Raw genomic sequence first — 26,102 nt, 5'->3', positions numbered from 1 at the left:
CTGATGTTTTCCTTTTATGGAAACTAATACTGTATCTTCATTATAAGTTAGGTATTTTTACTCATTCCAGAAATGCCAGTTGAAAAAAAAATGCTCAATTTGAATCAAAATAATGCCCTTGAAATTAGTTTTCCAGTTTTGATAATAAGCTTGACTTTATCTATCCAGACTGTTTCCCCACATGCCCATGTTGTCTAGCTGTTTGTACTTTGGAAGAACACTAAATAAATAAGGAAAGGGTAGGAGTAAAACTGCCAAGCAAAGTTGGCTCTTCTGAGAATTGAACTGCAGTGTAATTAGCTCTAACTAGCTGAGCTAACCAACCACAATGGAGCTCAGCCTTTGTGTGTATCGGAATCCTCTAAGGAGCTTGCGTAGAGCACAGTCTTGTGCTCTAACACAATTTTCATTTTAATTGAGATTTCAATTCAATGGATCTATGGTAGCACCCAAGAATCTGCCATTTTAATAAGTACTATTGGTGATTCATCCTCAGGTGGTTCTTGGGCCAGACTTTGAGAACCAATGGTAAATGATACCTGAATCATTTGAATTCACTGGAAACTAGTCAGGATGCTGTGAGGAAGCAAAGCTTTACTTTCTTTTTAGGGGAAGAGAGGTGTTAAGAGGCAGAGAAACTGAAGGGGAAAAGGGGACAAAGAGGAAATGAAGTTGGCCAGGTGTCTGTAGTATTGACTGCCACAGCAGTACATCCTGGGAAATGTATGAAGACCTTTTCTCACCATTAGATAACTACTACCATTGTCCACTTAGGACTGTGGACCACACGTAGTTTGGAGGGTAGTGGGCCCAAGAGCATGGACTCTGGGACCAGCCTAAGGTTGACTTTTGGCTCTACCAATTATTAGCTGTGTGGCTTGGGGAAAGTTACTTAATCTTTAAGTGCCTCTGTTTCCTCATCGCTAAAATGGGAATAATAATGCCACTTATGCCATAGAGTTGTGAGGATGACATGAGCAAATACAAGTAAAAGTACTCTGAAAATGCCTGGCCCTTAGTAAGTTATTGGTAAAAGTTAGCTACTACTACTCTTACTTCTAATTCCATGCTTGTCTGGGAAGGAAAGGGGATACAAGTGAAGGTGGAAAATAAAGCAATAGGATGAGGTCGCTCAGAATAGAAGAAAACATGTAGAGCTTGTGAGGCCTTAAATTGTTCCAAGCCTTTTGTGACTAGACTTCAGTTATTTTAAGATAAGATATCTCTATCTTGTAAAACTTGTCTGTCTTTGAACTTCTACATTTTCAGTATTTTCTTTTTATTTTCATTTTGCTTGGCTTCTTGGGAAAGTCCTGTATGAAAAATTCCAATGTTGCTGTAAAGGAATCAATGCCCTAGAGCATGAATTTTTCAACTTGAGGGAGTTTTTGAAGTAAAAATTTGACCATATGTACTTAAGTGTATTTATGGATATAAGGTAAAAAAATTCCCCACTGAATTCTGTGAGAGTACTATGACACCAAAAAGGTTAACACTCATCCTCTGAGAGCCAGCTTACCTGTGGCCTCTTCCTGACCCCACTTTCTGTGCCCCTAGATGAGTGGTTTTCAATCAAGGGCAGTTTTGCCCCCTTCTCTGGGGGCATTTGGCAATGTCTTGAGATATATTTGGTTGTCACAACTAGTGGGTTATACTGGCATCCAGTGGGCAGAGGCCAGGGATGCTGCAAAATACCCTACAGTGCTTTTCTTTTTTTTTTTTTTTTTTTGGTATGCGGGCCTCTCACTGCTGTGGCGTCTCCCGTTGCGGAGCACAGGCTCCGGACGCGCAGGCTCAGTGGCCATGGCTCACGGGCCCAGCCGCTCTGCGGCATGTGGGATCTTCCCAGACCGGGGCACGAACCCGCATCCCCTGCATCGGCAGGCGGACTCTCAACCACTGCGCCACCAGGGAAGCCCTATTCTTTGAATAATATATAGGTTCTGTCTAGTGGCCTGGGGACAAGATCACCTGTGTCCCATTTGTGTTCCTAGAGTGTCTTTGTGTGACTCTTAACTTTTCTTCAGTTTCTCGATCATTAAAATTACCTAAACCTTTATTGTTTTCTGTTCTGTGAAAACTCTTCTGTACCTTTGGAGAACCACATTTGGAGGTGAGGCCAACATCAGAGCTGTGAAATTTAAAGAGATGTGAGTTCCTTAGCTTTCTAGAGTTATGTCCTAAATTTCTGGGGAAATAGAGTGGGTGTGTGAGAGAGAAGATCATTTAGACAAGAACATTCCTTTAAGTGAGTCACAGATGAGAAAAAAAAATCATTGTAAAACTGGAAGAGCCAGGGTACCTGCTATGGAAAATAAGATGGAAAATAAGATGTAAGACTTTGGCTTTGTCATATAGACCTCAGGAATAGATGCCAATCAAAGTTCACAGGACTTTGACAGTTTCTCTCTAATCTTTCTCATTAGAGTGCAGAATAAGAAGTGGTCTGGATTACATGAGGGCCAATTTTCCATAATCCAGGACAAATGTGGCAGACGCCAAAGCTTTAAAAGTATCAATAATCTTTTCCCTGTTGTTCTTGTGATTTTTTCCACGAGGAAATAAAACAAAGAATTATCTGGATTCGAGTTCCAGCTTTGTCACTCACTAGCTGAAAAAAAAAGTTTCCTCAAATGCCAAAAAGAAGGAACTGTACTAGATGACATCAAAATTCCCATTCAGAGCTAAGTTCCTATAAAACCTGTCTCTGAATGTGTCAAGAACACTGCCTTCAATTTCAAACAACTCTCTATCACAGAAGTTTCTATGAGAAACAGTAATATTTCTGTAAGCTTTACCTCCAAAACTCCCCGATTCTGGACAAGATCTCAAGCTTGGACCTTATCCTGACCAAATTCATCATCAGAATTAATTCACTGCTAGTGAGTTCCAAGCTTGAGTTTAAGCTGCTGTCACCCCAGACAGCTGGACACATTCACTGCTTTTGACAAAACCAAAACAGTGAGGTCACCCGCCAGGAGCCTATTTGCACAAGGGAGCTGTCAGCATTATGTATTCTCTGTCCAGGAAAGAAATTCTTGGAGAAGAGAGTTCCAGGTACCCAAGCTTACTGAAACAAAACCCTTGAAAGGTTTTGAATTTGAATACATAATGGTGTCCATTATTTCTGTTTGGATGTTTCCACTAATACCTCCACAAGACCTAAAAGTGCCTGGCTACACTGCTTTGGTATTTTTGTGACAGAGTGGAGCACAAAATGGGCAAACCCTGTGGCAGGGGAAAAAATGTGGCTTCAGCAAACTGAGGGCTTCAGCATATAGAATCCCAAAGCCTCTATCAGAGTTACAATGTCAGGAGCTGTCAAGATACCTAGGGGCTCTGACAAGGGTATCTGGCAGTGTTGGCACCTGGGGGTCTTGGAAGTACTGGGAATCAGAACGCTGATGGTTGGTGGCCTCACTGTGAGGACACGCTGCAGCTGTGCCAGTGAGATCCTCCTGAGTGACTCTTTAGGGAGTATGTGTGTGGGGAGAGGTGTGACACAGCAGTGGGTACTTACTCCATATGCGGTGGAGAAGGCTCTTCCATGAGAATTTGCGAGGCCCCCCGGGGCGAGATTTTGAGTAGGGCAGAAGCTCCAACAATCACAGGTCCAAGGGGGAATCACACAAACATAGTGTGTAATTATACAACTGCGTATAAGCGTGACCCTGTTTTCACTCTTCATCCTCTACCTCTAACAGCACCCTCAGCCCCCAATCTCCTCCCTCTGACCACGCCCTCCCCACAACTGGTGTCTTAAAACCCACTCAGTTGGAAGTGAAATATCATGAGAAGGTCTGAACAGAACAGAGCTACTAAAATAGCTGCAGTGCTGGGTACTGCTGCAGTGTTTGGAAGCAGTTCTTATATAAAAGTTAGGAATACAAATGATTTTGGGGGATCCAGGATACCTTGGTGGTAAATTTGGGATGATAATGGGAAAATGCAGGAAAAACGCTAAAAGAATTATTCGAATAGACTCTCCTGGAACAGAACTTGTACACGTACCATAACTCCTTGGAAAACAGCATAAGGTGTGCTGTACACCTTACCTGCTGGTCCTAGCTTGGAATAGAAAAGTAAGCAACCTAGGTTCTGTGACCTTTCCAGCTCCAAAATCATCGCTTAATTGCACTAAGCTTCCTACTCTGACATCCTAGATCGTGGAAGTGGTCTCTGATTTTTATTTTAGTTTTGCTTCCTGGAATCCATTTACCCTACTTTTGGAAACTGTACCCCAGTTTTCCTCTGAGGACTACTCTATTCCTGATGTTCTGTCCATGTGCTTCATTCCTAGGAAGTCATCTCCATCTCCAGCTTCAGAGATGGGCAATGAGATAGAGCCCTGGGTAGCTGGAGAAGGATATTGCTGTGGTCACAGTGCTTGGTTCAAAAATGGGCACCTGCTCCTTTGGAATCTGTGAGATGTACTGAGACAATAGCTAGGACTTTTGAGAAAGAACTCTATCTAGCTTGTTTTCTGCAGCCATCAGATAACCATGAAATAAGACCCTGGCTGAGAAAAAAGCTGACATGGAGGCGAGTAGAGACAGATAACAGAAAAAGAGACACTGAGTTCGGATGCTATCATGAGCTTTCCATAACATCATATCCGGGGACCAGGACTGGTTTCATGGGTGTATGTCCTATGTGGTTGCACAGGGTCTCGTGTTCAGAAGGGCCCTGTGCTGCGATTAATGCTCAGCTGTTGCTGTTCTCAAACATCTTAACATTTTATTATTGAACTTGCGTTTTGTAAAGGAAGTCTAATGGGGCAATGGGTCATGCAGGTGAGCAGAGTAGTACAGGTAATGTGTGTCTGCCACTCCCTGCTATCCCGTTTGCACAGAGCATTCACGATGACCCAGAAACACAGAATTCCAGTGAACCCCACCATGTGTGGACGTTCATTGAGACTCCAAGTGAGGACAAGGTGAGCCTGTCAGGTCTCTGGCAGGGTAAGCGGGATGCTGACACTCCTGAGAAGCCATGCTTTCCCTTTGAATCAGAACTTGCTTCAAATGCAGAAAGAAGACAACTGCATTGCAAGAAACACAAACGAACAAAGAACCCTGGCAGATCCTCTCTTTTTTGAGTGCTACTTCCCTGTATGAGTCAACCATTTATGCTGAAAATGATGACATAGAAGGAAAAGGAAAGAAAGGACAACCTTCAGTTCCTTTTCCTTTCTGTCCTTCCACACTCATCAATAAATACATAGAGGAAAGAGAGTGTCGGTAGAATGTGTGTGTATCAAGAAGTAAAGTAAAAACAGTTGAGTTAGTTTCTGCAGCATTTCTACTCTTCTGATAACAATAGTCTACATATGCATCTAAAGGGCATGAAAGATGAACTGTGCCATTTGGGTGATTCTGCACGTGAATTAAGTGTTCTTATATTTGCGTTTGAAACTGCCATTGTACAATAGATAAATGGTAAAATTCATGCTAATAATTTAACATTTTAATTTTTCTTTGCTCGGAATCACCTAAAATAGCAAAAACAATCAAAACCCAAAACCCCCAAAAACAAATCACCAGAAGTCAAAGAAAGAAGAAGGGGAAAAAGCCTAATGTTTTAGTATCTTTAGTGGCACTTTTTTCCTGCTTTTTAAACCAGGGTACCACATTTTCATTTTTCACCAGGCCCCTGCAAGGGCTACTATATTAAAACACCAGACTGGGGGGCTCAAACTATAGAAATGTAATTTCTCATAGTTCTGGAGGCTACAGATACAAGATGAAGGTGCTGTCAAGGTCGGTTTCCTCTGAGGCCTCTCTCCCTGGCTTGCAGACAGCCACCCTCTTGCTGCCTCTTCATTCGGTCCTGCCCCCTTGCATGTGTACCCTGGGTGTTTTCTTTTGTGTCCAAATTTCCTCTTCTTATGAGACCAGTCAGATTGGATTAGGACCCACCCAGGTGACCTAATTTAACCTTACTTACCTCTTTAAAGACCCAATTTCCCAAACAGTCACATTCTGAGATACTGGCAGTTATGGATTCAACCTATGAATTTTGACCTAATACAATTCAGTCTGTAACTAGACTTTTCAATGGCATAAGCCCATAGCTTCTGGTTTCTTTATGTAATTTAGGTTGGCTTTATTTTTGTCACTTAGGATTTGAGTCTGAGACGGCTTCCCAATGCAACCTCTCAGGTCCTGCTCCTCAGTATTCTGCTCTCCATGGACAAATTTTTTTTTTTTTTCGGTACATGGGCCTCTCACTGTTGCAGCCTCTCCCGTTGCGGAGCACAGGCTGCGGACGCGCAGGCCCAGCGGCCATGGCTCACGGGCCCAGCCCCTCCGCGGCATGTGGGATCCTCCCGTACCGGGGAACGAACCCACGTGCCCTGCATTGGCAGGCAGACTCTCAACCATTGGGCCACCAGGGAAGCCCCGACAAAATATTTTTAATGCTCTTAAGAAACTTGGAAATGAGGGAAGAGAGACGGATAAAGTTGTCATGAAGTACAACTAGATGCTTATGAAAATATACCTTCACACTATGTCCATGAAGCCTGAAAATATTAGTGGCAGTGGAGATCAGGTATCAGCCCTTTCATTTTCACAGAAAATAGAAAGGGAGCTTGAGGAAGTCCAATTAAAACCACAGAGCTTGGGAGCAAATACTAGGACCCACATCTCCTATGCCTAGATCAGAATTCTTTCCATCCTTCTCCATGGTATTTACTTCAATTATCCATAGTACAGAGATAAAGGGCATAATTTTGATCCCTGAATTGACTCACCTGTGTGATAAAAAATTCACCTCCTAGGTGATCTTTGATTACAAATTTTTTTTTTGGCTGCGTTGGGTCTTTGTTGCTGTGCATAGGCATTCTCTAGAAAGCCGCACTTTCTTTGTGGCGAGTGGGGGCTACTCTTCGTTGTGGTGCACAGGCTTCTCTTTGTGGTGGCTTCTCTTGTGGCAGAGCACAGGCTCTAGGTGCGCAGGCTTCAGTAGTTGTAGCACATGGGCTCAGTAGTTGTGGCTCATGGGATTAGTTCCTCCGCAGCTTGTCGGATCTTCCCAGACCAGGGATTGAACCTGTGTCTCCTGCACTGGCAGGTGGATGCTTAACCACTGCACCACCAGGGAAGCCTCAGCTGCAAATTTTTTAAAGCAAAATATTGTTTGAATGAAATATGCATCAATATATCAAGACCCCTGACTAAATTCAAACTGGCAAAATACATGTGATAAAAAACTGTTTTCTCATTTGTAAACAAATTCTTTTATAGAAATAATGCAAATAAATGCACTTTTCATTCAGGAAAAATTCACAAATGCTACAGTCTAAACTGGGATCTTTGTAGATGTGACTTCATTTCCAGTATGTGAGAGGTAATCAATAATTACAGAAGGAAACTTCTCTAAGGCAATATTGGGCTTCAGAACCAGGACTGAGATTTGAAATTTAGAACACCCTCTACCTATCCCTGGAGGCCGTTACAAATTCAGGGAATAGTCTCTGGTCTCAAAAATGAACAGGGAGCAGAAAAACACTATTTTATTTGCACAATTTTCTAAAGAGGAATCACATACAGGGTGGATGGATAATTTGTATTTATTGAATGTACTCAGCATTTCTCATTGGTGTCTCTGAGCGGCAGAATTAAAATCAATAGAAAGGCATAACGAGATAGCCTCATCCACCAGAGGGCAGACAGCAGAAGCAAGAAGAACTACAGTCCTGTTCCTGTGGAACAAAAACCACATTCACAGAAAGATAGACAAGATGGAAAGGCAGAGGGCTATGTACCAGATGAAGATAAAACCCAGAAAAACAACTAAATGAAGTGGAGATAGGCAACCTTCCAGAAAAAGAATTCAGAATAATGATAGTGAAGATGATCCAGGACCTTGGAAAAAGAAAGGAGGCAAAGATCGAGAATATGCAAGAAATGTTTAACAAAGACATAGAAGAATTAAACAACAAATAAACACAGATTAACAATACAATAACTGATATGAAAACTACACTAGAAGGAATGAATAGCAGAATACTGAGGCAGAAGAATGGATAAGTGACCTGGAAGACAGAATGGTGGAATTCACTGCTGTGGAACAGAATAAAGAAAAAAGAATGAAAAGAAATGAAGACAGCCTAAGAGACCTCTGGGACAACATTAAACGCAACAACATTTGCATTATAGGGGTCCCAGAAGGAGAAGAGAGAGAGAAAGGACCAGAGAAAATATTTGAGGAGATTATAGTTGAACACTTCCCTAACATGGGAAAGGAAATAGCCACCGAAGTCCAGGAAGCGCAGAGAGTCCCATACAGGATAAACCCAAGGAGAAACATGCTGAGACACATAGTAATCAAATTGGCAAAAATTAAAGACAAAGAAAAATTATTGAAAGCAGCAAGGGAAAAACGACAAATAACATACAAGGGAAATCCCATAAGGTTAACAGCTGATTTCTCAGCAGAAACTCTACAAGCCAGAAGGGAGTGGCATGATATACTTAAAGTGATGAAAAGGAAGAACCTACAATCAAGATTACTCTACCCCGCAAGGATCTCATTCAGATTCGACGGAGAAATCAAAAGCTTTACAGGCAAGCAAAAACTAAGAGAGTTCAGCACCACCAAACCAGCTCTACAACAAATGCAACAAAAAGTGGGAAACACAAGAGAAGAAGAAGACCTACAAAAACAAACACAAAACAATTAAGAAAATGGTTATAGGAACATACATATCAATAATTATCTTTAACGTGAGTGGATTAAATGCTCCAACCAAAAGACACAGGCTTGCTAAATGGATACAAAAACAAGATGCATATATAGGCTGTCTACGAGAGACCCACTTCAGACTTAGGGACACATACAGACTGAAAGTGAGGGGATGAAAAAAGATATTCCATGCAAATGGAAATCAAAAGAAAGCTGGAGAAGCAACACTCATATCAGATAAAATAGACTTTAAAATAAAGAACATTACAAGAGACAAGGAAGGACACTACATAATGATCAAGGGATCAATCCAAGAAGAAGATATAACAATTATAAATATATATGCACCCAACATAGGAGCACCTCAATACATAAGGCAACTGCTAACAGCTATGAAAGAGGAAATCGACAGTAACAGAATAATAGTGGGGGACTTTAACACCTCACTTACACCAATGGACAGATCATCCATAATGAAAATTAATAAAGAAACAGAAGCTCTAAATGACACAACAGACCAGATAGATTTAATTGATATTTATAGGACAATCCATCCAAAACCAGCAGATTACACTTTCTTATCAAGTGCACACGGAACATCCTCCAGGATAGATCACATCTTGGGTCACAAATCAGGCCTCAGTAAATTTAAGAAAATTGAAATGAAATCAAGCATCTTTTCTGACCACAATGCTATGAGATTAGAAATGAATTACAGGGAAAAAAACATAAAAATCACAAACACATGGAGGCTAAACCATATGTTACTAAATAACCAAGAGATCACTGAAGAAATCAAAGAGGAAATCAAAAAATACCTAGAGACAAATGACAATGGAAACATGATGATCCAAAACCTATGGGATGCAGCAAAAGCAGTTCTAAGCGGGAAGTTTATAGCTATACAAGCCTACCTCAAGAAACAAGAAAAATCTCAAATAAACAATCTAACCTTACACCTAAAGTAACTAGAGAAAGAAGAACAAACAAAACCCAAAGTTAGCAGAAGGAAAGAAATCATAAAGATCAGAGCAGAAATAAATGAAATAGAAACAAAGAAAGCAGTAGCAAAGATCAATAAAACTGAAAGCTGGTTCTTTGAGAAGATAAGCAAAATTGATAAACCATTAGCCAGACTCATCAAGAAAAAAAGGGGGAGGACTCAAATCAATAAAATTAGAAATGAAAAAGGTGAAGTTACAACAGACACGGCAGAAATACAAAGCATCCTAAGAGACTACTACAGGCAAATCTATGCCAATAAAATGGACAACCTGGAAGAAATGGAAAATTCTTAGGTATAACCTTCCACGACTGAACCAGGAAGAAATAGAAAATATGAACAGACCAATCACAAATAATGAACTTGAAACTGTGATTAAAAATCTTCCAAGAAACAAAAGTCCAGGACCAGATGGCTTCACAGGTGAATTCTATCAAACATTTAGAGAAGCGCTAACACCAATCCTTCTCAAACTCTTCCAAAAAACTGCAGAAGAATGAACACTCCCAAACTCATTCTACAGGGCCACCATCACCCTGATACCAAAACCAGACAAAGATACTACAAAAAAAGAAAATTACAGACCAATAACACGGATGAATATAGATGTAAAAATCCTCAACAAAATACTAGCAAACAAAATTTAACAACACATTAAAAGGATCATACATCATGATCAAATGGGATTTATCCCAGGGATGCAAGGATTCTTCAATATACGCAAATCAATCAATGTGATACACCATATTAACAAACTGAAGAATAAAAACCATATGTTCACCTCAATAGATGCAGAAAAAGCTTTTGACAAAATTCAACACCAATTTATGATAAAAACTCTCCAGAAAGTGGTCATAGAGGGAACCTACCTCAACATAATAAAGGCCATATACAACAAACACACAGTCAACATCATTCTCAATGCTGAAAAACTGAAAGCATTTTCTCTAAGATCAGGAACAAGACAAGGATATCCACTCTCACCACTATTATTCAACATAGTTTTGGAAGTCCTAGCCATGGCAATCAGAGAAGAAAAAGAAATAAAAGGAATACAAATTGGAAAAGAAGAAGTAAAACTGTCACTGTTTGCAGGTGACATGATACTATACATAGAGAATCCTAAAAATGCCACCAGAAAACTACTAGAGCTCATCAATGAATTTGGTAAAGTTGCAGGATACAAAATTAATGCACAGAAATCTCTTGCACTCCTATACACTAATGATGAAAAATCTGAAAGAGAAATTAAGGAAACTCTCCCATTTACCATGGCAACAAAAAGAATAAAATACCTAGGAATAAACCTACGTAGGGAGACAAAAGACCTGTATACAGAAATCTATAAGACACTGATGAAAGAAATTAAAGATGATACCAACAGATGGAGAGATATACCTTGTTCTTGGATTGGAAGAATCAATATTGTGAAAATGACTATACTACCCAAAGCAATCTACAGATTCAATGCAATCCCTATCAAATTACCAATGGCATTTTTTATGGAACTGGAACAAAAAATCTTAAAATTTGTATGGAGACACAAAAGACCCTGAATAACCAAAGCAATCTGGAGGGAAAAAAATGGAGCTGGAGGAATCAGACTCCCTGACTTCAGACTATACTACAAAGCTACAGTAATCAAGACAATATTGTGTTGGCACAAAAACAGAAACATAGATCAATGGAACAAGATAGAAAGCCCAGGGATAAACCCACGTACCTATGGTCAACTAATCTATGACAAATGAGGCAAGGATATACAATGGAGAAAAGACAGTCTCTTCAATAAGTGGTGCTGGGAAAACTGGACAACTACATGTAAAGGAATGAAATTAGAACACTCCCTGACACCATACACAAAAATAAACTCAAAATGGATTAGAGACTTAAATGTAAGACCGGACACTATAAAACTGTTAGAGGAAAACATAGGCAGAACATTCTATGACCACAGCAAGATCTATTTTGATCCACCTCCTAGAATAATGGAAATAAAAACAAAAATAAACAAATGGGACCTAATGAAACTTCAAAGCTTTTGCACAGCAAAGGAAACCATAAACAAGTCGAAAAGACAACCCTCAGAGTGTGAGAAAATATTTGCAGATTAATCAACGGACAAAGGATTAATCTCCAAAATATATAAACTGCTCATGCAGCTCAATATTAAAAAAACAAACAATCCAATCCAATCCAAAAATGGGCAGAAGACCTAAATAGACATTTCTCCAAAGAAGACATGCAGATGTCCAAGAAGCACATGGAAAGCTGCTCAACATCACTAATTATTAGAGAAATGCAACTCAAAAGTACAATGAGGTACCACCTCATACCAGTTAGAGTGGGCATCATCAGAAAATCTACAAACAAGAAGTGCTGGAGAGGGTGTGGAGAAAAGGGAACCCTCTTACACTGTTGGTGGGAATGTAAATTGATACAGCCACTATGGAGAACAGTATGGAGGTTCCTTAAAAAACTAAAAATAGAATTACCATATGATCCAGCAATCCCACTACTGGGCGTATACCCAGAGAAAACCATAATTCAAAAAGACACATGCACCCCAATGTTCATTGCAGGACTATTTACAATAGCATGGTCATGGAAGCAACCTAAATGCCCTTTGACAGACGAATGGATAAAGAAGAAGTGGTACATATATACAATGGAATATTACTCAGCCATAAAAAGGAACGAAATTGAGTCATTTGTTGAGACGTGGATGGATCTAGAGACTGTCATGCAGAGTGAAGTAAGTCAGAAAGGGAAAAACAAATATCATATATTAACACATATATGTAGAACCTAGAAAAGTGGTACAGATGAACCGGTTTGCAGGGCAGAAATAGAGACATAGATGTAGAGAACAAACTATGGACACCAAGGGGGGAAAGCGGCGGGGTGTGTGTGGTGGTGGTGTGATGAATTGGGAGATTTGGATTGACATGTATATACTGATGTGTATAAAATGCATGACTAATAAGAACCTGCTGCATAAAAAAATAAGTAAAATAAAATTAAAAATTTACAAAAAATAAAATAAGAAAAAAGAAAGGCATAAAGTTGCAAGATGGGAATGAAAAATGAGATTACGAGTAATGCTTGTAAAAATGCAAAGATATCTGTGTGAGAGGCAGTGGAGGAAGTGTGACCCAGACTCTTTCAAGCTCCCCTCTGTTCTTGTGTGACAGCACTGATGCCATGGCCCTCTTGAGAAAGCCCTTTCTAAAGTGTGGAGAAGTATATGGCATGTGGAGCTTGAGACAGTGACAGAGAACATGCAATTTTTGGAGAAATGACCGTTCAGTCAAAGTTGAGATTTTCGTCACTGCCCTAAATACCTAGGACTTTAAAATAATGTGGCTGTGGGACTTCCCTGGAGGTCCAGTGGTTAAGATTTCGCCTTCCAATGCAGGGGGTACAGGTTGTATCCCCGGTCGGGCAGCTAAGATCCCACATGCCTTGCGGCCAAAAAACCAAAACATAAAACAGAAGCAAAATTGTAACAAATTCAATGAAGACTTCAAATAATAGTAATAATAAAATAACGTGGCTGCATTTTTGGGTTGGTTCTTGTTTTCCACAAATATACTAATACATTCAAATGAATCTTTTCATTCGAAATAGTCACCTGATAGTACATGTATTACAATACAATAGCCATTGCTCAAAACATCTTTGCCATTACTTATTTTTGAGTATACTGAGAGCTAATAAACATATGTCTGTGGAATTTTGGAAGGTGCCAGAAGCCTGCAAGTACCATGTTTGGTAAATAAAACCTTGATTTAAGTGGATCATTTTTTTCTCTTTCTTTCTCTTACAATTGATAATCAAACATGGAGAGTAAATATAAACTAATGGAATTGATTTTCTTGTATGGTTTATAAAATGATGCTGAAGGCTTAAGAAAGAGTTGGACAATGACAACACCATAAACAGAACCTTCCAAGGTGGCTATTCTGAAGGGTCCAACGTTCAAGTACATTTGGCTATGTTTGTAAACACACACACACACACACACACACACACACACACACAGCTTGTGTACAGGTGGCAGTGTTTTCAAATGTCTTGGTTGTGTAGAAAATAAAGCTTTATTTTATATAATTCAACTAAATATGCATTCAAAGACACTATTACTCTCTGGTTATAAACAACACAATCTAAGTCAGTTCTGAATTTTCCCTATTTCTGGTTTAAACTCCATTAAGTCATAGTTTCTCCTTTTTCTTGGGATTAATCTAAGCTCATAGCACAGTCTCATAGCAATAGTGGCGAGGCAGTACCTACTCCTTGGTCTTCACCTGTCCTGCACTTGTCTCTCCTGAGATAGACAATTCTCCCATTGCTCTCTCCACGCTGCTTTGTGCTTATGTGACCCCTCATCATGACCGCAAAGCGCATTTGGGGACACTTGTTTGCTCTCTCTCTCTCTCCTTTCTTTCAGAGCTATAACTTCTGCATCCTGAAAGTTGGGGAAGAGGGGGTGCTGGAGACTTGCAGATACCTTGGGCCCTCTGCCCCAGACATCCCATGAAGCCATTCATCTCTGCTGCTGCCTTGCTTTAGTGCTATAAACAATAACAAAAAGCCCTGTACAGATACACCTGGCACACAACAAGGATCACTCTGAATGTTTGTTGATTGGCTGACTGAATGTATGCAGATGCTGTCTCCCAGACTTCCAGAAGAACTGAGTTCTTTTGGATTCCCCAAATCATCCCAGAATTCTATTCTGTTCTCCATCTCTTTGAAACTAATCATGGGATGAGAGTGGAGAGAAGAGCGTGAGGCCCCTTCTATGAGACCTCTTAAAAATAATTCTAGATCTCCAAGGACTTCCTGTATCTACACAATCACTTGAGGAGGCTGCCAAGTGTCCCCCATTGTTTGGTTATATTATCCTCATCTTTCAGGGTTTAGATGATACCTACCCCTTGATTCTTCCCTAGACTGTATGCTCCATGAGGGTGTCTTCCTCACCTTTGTATTATTAGGTACTATCCTGGGCATATCAGCAGTCTATACATATCTTTGAAATAATGTGAACATGAATAGTTGAACTATTTGAACCAAGCTATTTTGACATTTCAGAGGGTTCCTGGTGTTTTCTAGATTTTGCTAGTTCAGTTATCTCAGAAGAATAGAAGTATTGCCTTAGCTCTGGCTGCATCTTTGCAAATCTTGAGATAGTGGGTTAAGAGGGAAAGGTTACTATTCCTAAGTAAACATCCCTTATACAGCCCCCAATTTAAGGAGATAATTGGGTTTTAAGATGCCATTTATCTAACTTTTCAGATAGATGGTTAAAAAATTTTTTCTGCAGACATTTAAGGTCCTATTAGAGTGCTCTGGGACAACTTGAGATCTGACAAAGTCAGTAATCACATGTAAAATTTTGGTTATATGACCAACAGTCCATTTCTTACTGTTCAGATTCTTCAGTGACCATAAATCACTTTGAAAGGAAGAGTAATCCTCATCAACTAGTACAGGGAAATCTCCAAAGGACACTTCGCACATTGAAGATTAGGAATGGCTGGTAAATCTTTAATGGACAATTGGCTCCATTCTTCATGGGTTTATGAGAACACCAAACTAAGTAAATTGAAATGTTCTGTATTCTGCTGAGAAGGGTCAACTTTTCTCTTCCTTTATTCCTCCCTCTCCCTCCTCCTCCCTTTTCTCCTTCTTTCATTTCTTCCTTCCTTCCCTCCTCCCTCCTTCCTTCCTCCCTTCCTTCTTTCCTTCCTGCCTTCCTTCCTTCCTTCCTTCCCTCCTTCCTTCTTCATTTCTTTTAATTTTTCTTATTACATTTCTAGCTACCATGTCTTTAGTAAACTAGTTTTGCATAGAAGTAATTCCACCTATGATCGGCACATGTGAGGGTGAGAAGAGTGCTTATTTCCACGTGTTTAAACCTCATCCATATCCAATTCAGCTGTACCTAGGAGCTAAATTTTTTTAGGGATGAAGAATAAAGTCCAAGGAAGATACTAGTTGTCTGGGATTTTCTCTGGACATATGCCTTCCTTGTATCAGATACCAAAGACAGAGAGCTATTATATATATCCTCAAAGTCAAGACAAAAATTTAGCATATGTGTGTGATATTTGATCTTTATTAACTTGGGTTCACCACAAGGAGGCAGCACAACCAATAAGAAGGTGGGAATTAGAAGATGTTAGTTCTTTATCTTAGATTTGGAGCAGATTATTTAACTATAGTTTTGAAATCTGAAATTTCAGATAGGTTGCCTTTTCATTTTGTTGCTTTTTAGTTTTATGTAGTCTTACTTTATTTTTGTTGCTTGTGCTTTTGATGTCATATCCATGAAATTATTGCCAAGACCAATGTCATGAAGCATTTTCCCTATGTTTTATCCTAGGAATTTTACAGATTCAGGCCTTATGTTTAAGTGTTTAATCCATTTTGAGTTGATTTTTGCATATGGGGTAAGATAAGCATCCAGCTTCATCCCTTTCTATGTGGATATCCAGTTTTTCCGACACCATTTGTTGAAGAGACTATCTTTTATCCATTGTGTGTTCTTGGCACCTTTGTTGAGGATCAGCTAACCCAATATGTGTGGATTTATTTCTGGGTTCTCTATTTCATTTCATTGGTCTATGTGTCTGTCTTTATGTGAAAACCATACTGTTTTGGTTACTGTATCTTTGTAATATATTTTGAAATCAGGAAGTGTGATTCCCCCAGCTTTGTTCTTTCTCAAGATTGATTGGGTATTCATGGTCTTTTGTGGTTCCAATGAATTTTAGCTTTTTAAAAATTTCTGTAAAAATTGCCATTGGGATTTTGATATGGATTACATTGAATCTGCACATCACTTTAGGAAGTATGGACATTTTTAAAAATATTAAGTTTCCCCATCTATGAACATGGGATGTCTTTTATTTGTTTTTTACAAATAAATGTATTTGTGTCTTTTAAAAAATTTCTTTCATCAATGATTTGTATTTTTAAGTGTACAACTTTTTCACCTCTTTGGTTAAGTTTATTCCTAAGTGTTTTATTCTTTTCTATGCTATAGTAAATTGGTTTTCTTAATTTTGGATAGTTCATTCTTAGTGTATAGAAATGCAGCTGATTTTTATATGTTGATGGTATATCCTGAAAATTTAATGAACTTGTTTATTAGTTCTAACAGTTTATTGTTGTTGTTGTTTTGTTTTGTTTTTTTATGGAGTCTTTGGGGTTTTCCATATATAAGATCATGCCATCTGCAAAGAAGGACAATTTTACTTCTTTCTGATTGGGATGACTTTTATTTCTCTCTTTAACCTATTTGTTCTGGCTAGGACATCCATTTATTTCTTTTTCTTACCTATTTGTTCTGGCTGGGACATCCAATACTATGTTGAATAGCAGTGGTGAGACTAGGCATCCTTGCTTTGTTCCTGATCATAGAGGAAAAGCTTTCAGTTCTTCACCACTGAGTTGATGTTAGCTGTGAGCTTTTCATATATGATCTTATTTGTGATGAGGTAATTTCTTTCTATTCCTAGTTTGTTGAGAATTTTTATCATGAAGTGGTGTTGAATTTTGTCAAATACCTTTTCTTCATCTATTGAGATAATCGTGTGATTTTATTATTTATTTTGTTGATATGTTGTATCAAATTAATTCATTTTCATATGTTGAACGATCCTTGCATCCCAGGGATAAATCCCATTTGGTTATGGTAATCCTTTTAATGTGCTGTTGGATTTGTTTTGCTAGTATTTTGTTGAGGATTTTGCATCTATTTTAATCAAGAATATTGGCCTATAATTTTCTTTTCTTGTTGTGTCTTTGACTAGCTTTGCTAGCAAAGTAATTTCAGCCTCCTGAAATGAGTTTAAGTGTTCTCTCCTCTTCATGTATTTGGAAGAGTTTGAGGAGCATTGGTGTTAATTTTTCTTTGAATTTTTGGTGGAATTCACTAGTGAAGCTATCTGGTCCTAAGCTTTTCTTTGTTAGGAGTTTTTTTTTTTTAATTTTTATTATTTTTTTACATTTTATTTATTGATTTATTTTAAAAAAATTTTTAAATTACTAATTCAACCTCCTTACTAGTTATAGCTCTCTTCAGACTTTCTACTTCTGCATGAATTAGTCTTAGTAGGTTGTATGTTTCTAGAAATTTATCCATTTCCTCTAGGTTATCCAGTTTGCTGGTGTGTAATTGTACATAGTTGTCTTTTATGATCCTCTTTATTTTTGTGGCATCACTTGTATTGTCTCTTCATTTCTGATTCTGTTTGAGTCTTCTCTTTTTTTTCTTAGTTAGTCTAACTAAGGTTTTGTCAATTTTTTCTTTTACCTTTTCAAGAAATGAACTCTTACTTTCATTGATTTTTTTCTATTGTTTTCTATTTTCTATTTCATTTGCTTCTGCTTTCATCTTTGTTATTTCCTTCCTTCTGCTAATTTTAAGCTTAGTTTTTTCTTATTTTTCTAATTCCCTGAGATGTAAAGTTAGATCATTTATTTGAGATTTTTCTTCTTTTCTAATGTAGGCATTTATTGCTATGAATTCCCTGTAAGTACTGCTTTTGCTGCATCCTGTAAGTTTTGGTATGTTGTGTTTTCATTTTTATTTGTCTTGAGGTATTTTCTAATTTTATTTTTTAATTTTTCTTTGACACAATAGTTGTTCAAGACTGTGTTGTTTAATTTTTACACATTTGTGAATTTTCCACTTTTCCTTCAGCCTTTGGTATCTAGTTTAATTCCACTGTGATCAGAAAAGATATATGGCATAATTTCAATCTTCTTAAATTTGTTAAGACTTGTTTTGTGACCTAACATGGAAAAAGATCTATCTTGGGAAAAACCATGTGTGCTTGAGAAAAATGTGTATTTTTTTACTGTTGGGTGCAATGTTTGGTATAGGTCCATTTGGTCTATAGCATTATTCAAATCCTTTGTTTCCTCATTGATCTTCTGACTGGGATGTTCTATCCATTACTGGAAGTAGATTTTTGAAGTATTCTACTTTTATTGTATTCTTGTCTATTTCTCCCTCAGTTCTGTCAGTATTTGCTTCATATATTTAGGTGTTCTGACGTTGGGTGTGTGTGTGTGTGTGTGTGTGTGTGTGTATATACATATATATATATAATTGTTATGTCTTCCTGTTGAATTGGCCATTTATCATTATGTAATGTCCTTCTTTGCCTTTTGTGACAGTTTTGGACTTAAAGTCTATTTTGTCTGATATAAGTATAGCCACATTTGCTCTGTTTTGGTTATCATTTGCATGGAATATCTTCTTTCATCCCCTCACTTTCAGCGTATGTGTATCAAACCTAAAGTGAGTTTCTTACAAATAGCATATAGTTGCTTTTTTTTTTTTTATACATTCAGCCACTGTACATCTTTTGATTGGGGAATTTAAGCCATTTACACTTAAAGTAATTACTGATTGGGAGGGATTTATTAATGCCATTTTATCTGTTTCCTGTTAGTCTTATAGGTCTTTTGTCCTGCATTTCTTTGCTTGGCATCTTCCTTTGTGTTTTACTGATTTTTGTGTGTATGTGTGTTGATATCTGTCTTTTGCACAGTTCAGATAGGAGAGTTAAATGGGGTTTGGTGAGAATCATCATATCTGCATTTTTCAAGCCCTTGATGGTGGGACTAACTTCTGCAATCTCTCCAGAAATGTAGTATTTCTTTTGGTTTACTGTTTTCCTATGTGGAGGCAGTTCTAATGTGTTCCACTGGCCTTTCCAACCATAATAATCCTCAATCTATAGGAGAGCGAGCCAATGTGGAAATTGTGCCAGCTGCTAAGTATGTCTATTCCAATTATGCATTCTGGAACTGGGTCAATAACCACAGGGTGGGTTTGGGAACACACTGGACCCACTGTGAATTAGACTTGAGCTAAAACTCCATTGATCACCCGGCCTTCATAAGTCCCTACTCTGACTTGTGGACCATAGTGATGTTTTGGGTCTCCTGGAATCAGTGTCAGCTCAGAGCCAGTATCCAGTAGTTCCCCCAAAGTTTGATCATTTCCTTATCCCCAGTGTACAAGTACTCTGGTAAAAGGCAGTAGGTACCTTTTGGGGGGGCCTAGGAGGAAAATTAACAGTATATTTCTGTAGTGTACTGGGGTCCTTTCTCAAGGGGAGCTGCCCCGCACCAACTTCATCCAAGTGGTTCTGGGTCTGTAAGGTGGCTCAAGCCTGGAAATGGTTCAGATGGCTGTGACTCTCTGTTTTTACGATTCAGATTAAACTTGTGTCCACTTGACCTAGAACTTTTCTGCCGATACACATTAAGTAAGAATTTAGCATCTTACGTCTGGGAACACCATGATCAACTAGCCAGTGCCATAGGTCTGCATGAGTCAGGCTATCCTGATTGCTACTTTGACTCTGCTGTCCATCGTGGTAAGAAGGCTCCCCCTGCCTTTGGTGGTTGAGTGCTGTCGCTTGGCCTCTGTCACCCTGGGATCCAATCACTCCCATTGCATTTAAGTTTCCCAATTCAGTGACTGCAGTTCCCAGTGTAAGGTCTGGCCTACACAGAAGAGTGATCACAGAGTTCTTCAGGGACGCTGGGGCTCCATCACTACCTTATTTCTCATAGTATTGGTGAAAGGTATGTCTTCCGGGCCCTTCTAGTGTGGGTGAGTAGGTCTTAAATGACAAATCCACACTAACATTCCAACCTCTCTCTCTAAGCCTTTGAATCCCTTCCTATACTTTAAACCAAGGCAGGTTGGGATTTTCCAGTTTGCTCACTGTGGGCCACTCTTTGGTCCATGTTTCAGCCAACCAACTGAACAAACTGTTAGAACCCTTTCTAACTCCCTGAGCTGTAATATTCAATGTATAATCTTGATTTAGTGAAACCATATTAATAAATTCTGCCTGATCCAACTTTGTATTTCTTCTACCTTTATCTCATATTCCTAATATTCATACCCATACATGTTCCCTGTTTTCCTGACTGTATAAATTAGAAAACTCATGTAGTTCTTCTAGAGTGCAGTCCATTACCTCCCCTTTGGGAGTCTACTAGGACTTGAGTCCAGTTACAGGTCTAGAGGCGAAGAGGGATGTAGGGGTGGGTCCTGAGGATACTCAGCATTGTCTTGCTTGGCAGCTGCCTCAGGGAAAGGCCTTAACAGTTTCCTCAGGCAATGCAGGGTGAATCCCCTCAGACTGAGATGGAAAGGTCTGGAGAGGCTAGTTCCACTGGGGGGTGGGGAGACCTCTTCCACTGACAAAGATTCATCAGAATTTAGAGGCTCTATGTCTCCAGCTCCCTCAGGGTCTTCCCAGATGACCCCATCCCAGCTTCCAGGATCAATGCCCAGACGTTAACAAATTGCATTGTAATTCATTCCCAGGATGATTCTGCATTGATTTTCGAATTTTCAGCCCTGCAGCTCCAGGAAACAAGAATCTCCCTCAGGACACACAAAGAAACTCTTAGGTTGTTTATTCGGTGCTTGAACTGGGAATTCAGACCCCTGAGCTCATCCTTTTCTTACACTACTTTGTCCAGCAACATTAGAAGCAACCAATGTCACTGTATTCATTCGTTTTTAAAAAATGAAAGTATCCTATGTAGTGCACAGAGTTACCTAGCTTCTTGATTCTTATGAGTGAGTGCCCAGTGAAGATGCTTTGCATGTGTCTATTGCCAGATCATGCCGTGGACTTTCAGCCCTCTCTTTACTACCAGAAAGAGTCATTAGCAACTTTAAATCTAATCACATTAGAGAGCCAATTCCATAAACTCTGGAACCAATTCAGAAAACTCATTCTTAATATTCTGTTCTTCTAGAACCACACTCAGTACCAAAACCTGTATTAGTCAGGGTTCTCCAGAGAAAAAGAACCATTAAGATACACATGTGAAGGTTTATTATGAAGAATTGGCTCACACAAGTATGAAGCCTGAGAAGTCCCATGACCTACTGTTTGCAAGTTGGAGACCCAGGACCAGTGGTATAATTCCAGTCCAAGTCTGAAGGCTGGATACCCAGGGGAGCAATGATGTAAGTCTCAGTCCAAGGGCAGGAGAGCAATGTCCCAGATCAGCAGGCAGGTAGGGAGGGAATGAATCATCCCTTCTTCTACTTTTTGTTCTATTCAGGCCCTCAGTAGATTGAATGATGTCCACCCCCATGGTGGGGGGACAATCTACTGAGCCTACTGATTCAAATACTAATCTCATCTGGAAACATCCTCATAGACATCCATAGAATAATGTTTAATCTGGGCACTCCCTGGCCCAGTCAAGTTGACATATAAAATTAACCATCACAGTTTCTTTCCATCTTATATAGTGTTTATCTGTATGAAGCTCTAACTCATTTATAATTCAATTATGAGTACCAAGCAAGAGGAAACTTGTTAACTGTGTATCTGGAGAAATTCCAAATTCCATGAAGACTTGTTACAATGAATCAAGGGACTTTTTGTTCTCATAAATGAGATTTCTACTTCTCCATCTCTTCTAGTCCCCAAATTGGAAGAATTTAAGGTCTGGCATCAAGGTGATTGGTATTAATGCATAAACATTTTTTTAGAGTAAAACAAATAGGAAAGACTAAATGCTTTTTATTTTTCTAAGAGTGAGAAATAGAATATTAAATAATATATACTTGAGAGTAGTTTGGGGAATATAGAAGATATCCAATGAGTATTTGCTGATTGAAGAGGAGGAAAAAATAGCAGGTGACTGATTTATATTGACTATCATCATGTCTCAGGGTTTTTGCCACATGCATTATATATGTTGATGTACAAAGTCCTGTGAAGTATATGTTCTTACTCTATTTTGCAGATGTAGAAGCTAAGCCTCAAGGAGATTAAATAGTATGTCAAAGGCTGCCCAGCTACTGCCTGATGGATACTTAGTTCAAATCCAATTTTTTTTTTTTTTTTTTTTTTTTTTTTTTTTTTGCCGTACGCGGGCCTCTCACTGTTGTGGCCTCTCCTGTTGCGGAGCACAGGCTCCGGACGCGCAGGCTCAGCGGCCATGGCTCACAGGCCCAGCCGCTCCGCAGTATGTGGGATCTTCCCGGACTGGGGCATGAACCTGTGTCCCCTGAATCAGCAGGCGGACTCTCAACCATTGAGCCACCAGGGAAGCCCTCAAGTCCAATTTTGTTTGATCACAAAGCCTATGTATTTTCTACCCTACCAGCATCTCCAATGTATAGCAAAGAATACCAGTGCTGAGAAGTATTCTCTGAGCAGAGGACTGAGTGACCACATGAATTTAGAAAACACTGAATAGCAAATCCATTTCTTAGCAATTCCCAATATATATAATAAAGCTTCTGAGAAGTCCTGAAGACATTGAACTAAATTGTTTGTTAAATCCAGCATTTGACTACGGAGGCTTCTTCCCTAATAATTCTTTGGCGAATCCATACTCCAGTGAGCCAGACTGAGTGTCAGAACTCCTGGAAGCTTTACCAGCTAAATAGGTGTTTCTCTGTTTGAAAATTGCATCACCTCTCTGGGCCTAGATTTCCTCATTTATAAAATAAAAATTTGGTTAGATGTTCCTTAATGTCCTTTTAAGTATAAACGTTTGATGACTTAGATTCATTTCTTTTTTAAAAAAATAAAACAGTAGTAAACATTTACTTGTTGCTTTACGTATATTATCTTACTTAATCCTCATAAAAACCTTGAGGTCATAACTGAAATACCCATTTTATAGTCGGGGTAACTGAGACCCAGTGAGGCAGCATATCTTGCCCCACAGGTTAGAACTCTGGCATTCTGGTTGATTTCCTATATTGCCTTCAAAGCTTTCCCTTTTAAAACACTTGCACTGTGGGCTTTGAGTTTTCTCTGGCTTCATCCAAAACCTTTGTATTATTCCGTTTTCTCTTTTCTTTATCCAAATCCTCATCCATTTTTGAAGATCCAGGTTATACCTCCTCAGTAAAATATGGTCCTATCACCCCAACCTATCAAGATTTCTTCCTCTTCTGGATCCTTATTTTACTTTCAATTAAGATAGAAACTAATTGTGTGCTGACCTATGACATCTTCCATAGTATTGTCTCAAGTTGCTATTAAAATATTTGTTTAATTTTACTTGTTCACATCTAATGTCTCCAACTAGATTCTTAAACATCGGATTCACTTCTGTATGAACAAAACCCATCATGCCTTGTGTAGATCACCAACAGGGTTTTAGAAATCTCCACTCAACTCCCTACAGACACGTCAAATTCATTATGTACAAACATGTTTACATCCTTTCCACCATCCCAGTCCCCCATCCTCCTGTATTTCTTTCTTTAGTCGAGTGGCATTAACAGTCACTTTGCTGCTTGAATCAGAAACCTGGTAATGATCTTGGACACGTTTTCCTTTGTCACCACCACATCCAATCAGTACAGCTTAGATGTGTGGGCTTCCGTGTTGGACTCTATGAATCCTAGTTCTAATTGTGGGGAAAATGGGTAAGTACCTTGGCTTCCCTCTGTTTCAGTTTCCTAACGTACAAAATAAAGACAGTAATAATTCCCAGATCATAGAGTTACTGTGAGAGCTACCTGAGATAATTAAATGCCCAGTGGAAATCCAATAAATGGTTTCTTCCTATCATTATGCCTTTGAATGTCCTATTTTCCTCCCCTTCCCATCCCCATCCTGCTATCCTAACCTCAGACCTCATTATCTCTTACCAATATTCACTTATACACAGTCACCATCCTGAGCTAACTTCTTTCTAGCCCCTACCAATGTATCCTCTACGTTTTTTGACTGAGTGTTCTTTTAGAAACACCAATCTGTCGTATTATTCTGCCCTTGAATCTTGTGCTCCAGTCAAACAACTGCTCCTGTCAAAAGTCCAAACAGGGCTTCCCTGGTGGTGCAGTGGTTGAGAGTCCGCCTGCCGATGCAGGGGACACGGGTTCGTGCCCCGGTCCGGGAAGATCCCACATGCTGCGGAGCGGCTGGGCCTGTGAGTCGTGGCCGCGGAGCCTGCGCATCTGGAGCCTGTGCTCCGCAACGGGAAAGGCCACAACAGTGAGAAGCCCGCGTACCACAAAAAAAAAAAAAAAAAAAAAGTCCAAACAACTTGCAGTTTGCAGAATAAGCTGTTCTGTTTCACACTTTGCCACGGTGCTTGTGCGTCGTCCTAACGTTACCTGAATTGCTTCCGCCTCTGCCCTTTGTTTGTCTAACAGATATCTGTGCCTCTTTAGACTAAAAATGTCCACAGCAACATTTGGGGTCCCAAGTAAATTTCTGGAATTTTGCTATTTCTCACAAAGAGATGGAGCTGTTTTCCCTTCTTTAAATCTAAACAGGACTCTCTGACTGCCTCAACAAATAAAACGCAGTAGAAGTGATGCTGCATAGCCCCTGGCTAGGTCACAAAAGACAATATTGTTTCTGCCTGGCTTTATATCTTTGCGGGGATACTTGCCCTGGGGTACCAGCCATCAAGCTTCAAAGAAGCCCAGAGTAGCCCAAATAGAGAGACAACATAAAGCCCACATGGAGAAGCACAGTAGCGTCAGCTACTGACTGGAACCCTCCTTCTGTACATGTAAGTATATGTATATGTGTATGTAAGTACATATGTGGAGATGTAGATCTCCACAGAAATCTCTGTCTTCATGGACCACATATTCTCTATTATCTTGTGGCCACATGTAGGAAATAAAGATCCTGTAGTAAAAGAGATATCGTCGATGAAGCAAGAAGAGAGGAGAGCATCCTTTTAGCTAGACGAACTCATTAATGTGAAAAATCATTTACGATGTAGCATGGATCAGCAGAGAAAGCTGCAAGGAGAGAAGCCCTTGGATTTTTTCCACCTGCTCATCTAGCCAGTGAACTTCATGGACAGTTATGCAGTCAAGCTTTCTGGTAATTTAAGCCTTCTCTTGTGAGCTGCATATGGTGATCTGGGCCGGCCGTCTGGGATGTGACTCCTGCTTCGAGAGTAACGATAAAGTTTCCAGCACTCACTGTCATTGTGAGAGGCAGACTGTTGTCGAAGTGTTATTATTAATGAGAATTACTACTGGACAGCTTGAACTAGAGGATAATTTATTCTCCGTGAACTTCCAATTGCAGTAAAACGGTTCATTCACTGCCACACTTGTCCATCTTGTTTGTTCCTGTCTTTCAGGCGTGGTTGGCTGCAAAGAAGTAAGGCAGAACTGTACAAGCTGCATGAAGACAGAAGTCTGCATTTCCGGAGATACCGTAGAAGCTGGTCAGGAAGGTTTCACTCATGTAAGAGAGGCGTGGGAATGTGGTAAGAAGCATGGGGTCTGCTCTAGGGGGTCCTAATGAATTCATGGGAATCCAGGCACCTATGCTGTGCAGTGTATCACACGAAAATGGGAAATCAGTGTCTCCAGATGGCCTCTCACTGCTCTGGCTTCTGAAGC

At 39.5% G+C, this 26,102-nt stretch overlaps 1 protein-coding gene across 8 annotated transcripts in view; it reads left to right on the top strand.

Moving 5' to 3' along the window:
* The window catches only part of DERA (deoxyribose-phosphate aldolase), a 358,282-nt gene that overhangs the window by 246,454 nt on the left and 85,726 nt on the right, over positions 1-26,102 (top strand). For 7 of the 8 annotated variants that reach the window (XR_013830501.1, XR_013830502.1, XR_013830503.1 and 4 more), the window contains 2 exons: positions 25,360-25,572; positions 25,838-25,944. The gene's annotated coding sequence lies outside the window, so the exon portion shown is untranslated. Of the gene's footprint in view, positions 1-25,359; positions 25,573-25,837; positions 25,967-26,102 lie in introns of all 8 variants that reach the window. The other variant, XR_013830507.1, reaches the window with a different exon arrangement.

Source organism: Stenella coeruleoalba (genome assembly GCF_951394435.1).
Source record: "Stenella coeruleoalba genome assembly, chromosome: 11".
Taxonomy (NCBI): Eukaryota; Metazoa; Chordata; class Mammalia; order Artiodactyla; family Delphinidae; genus Stenella; species Stenella coeruleoalba.
Note: the sequence above shows the minus strand (reverse complement) of the source record. Positions and strands in the feature narration are given on the sequence as shown.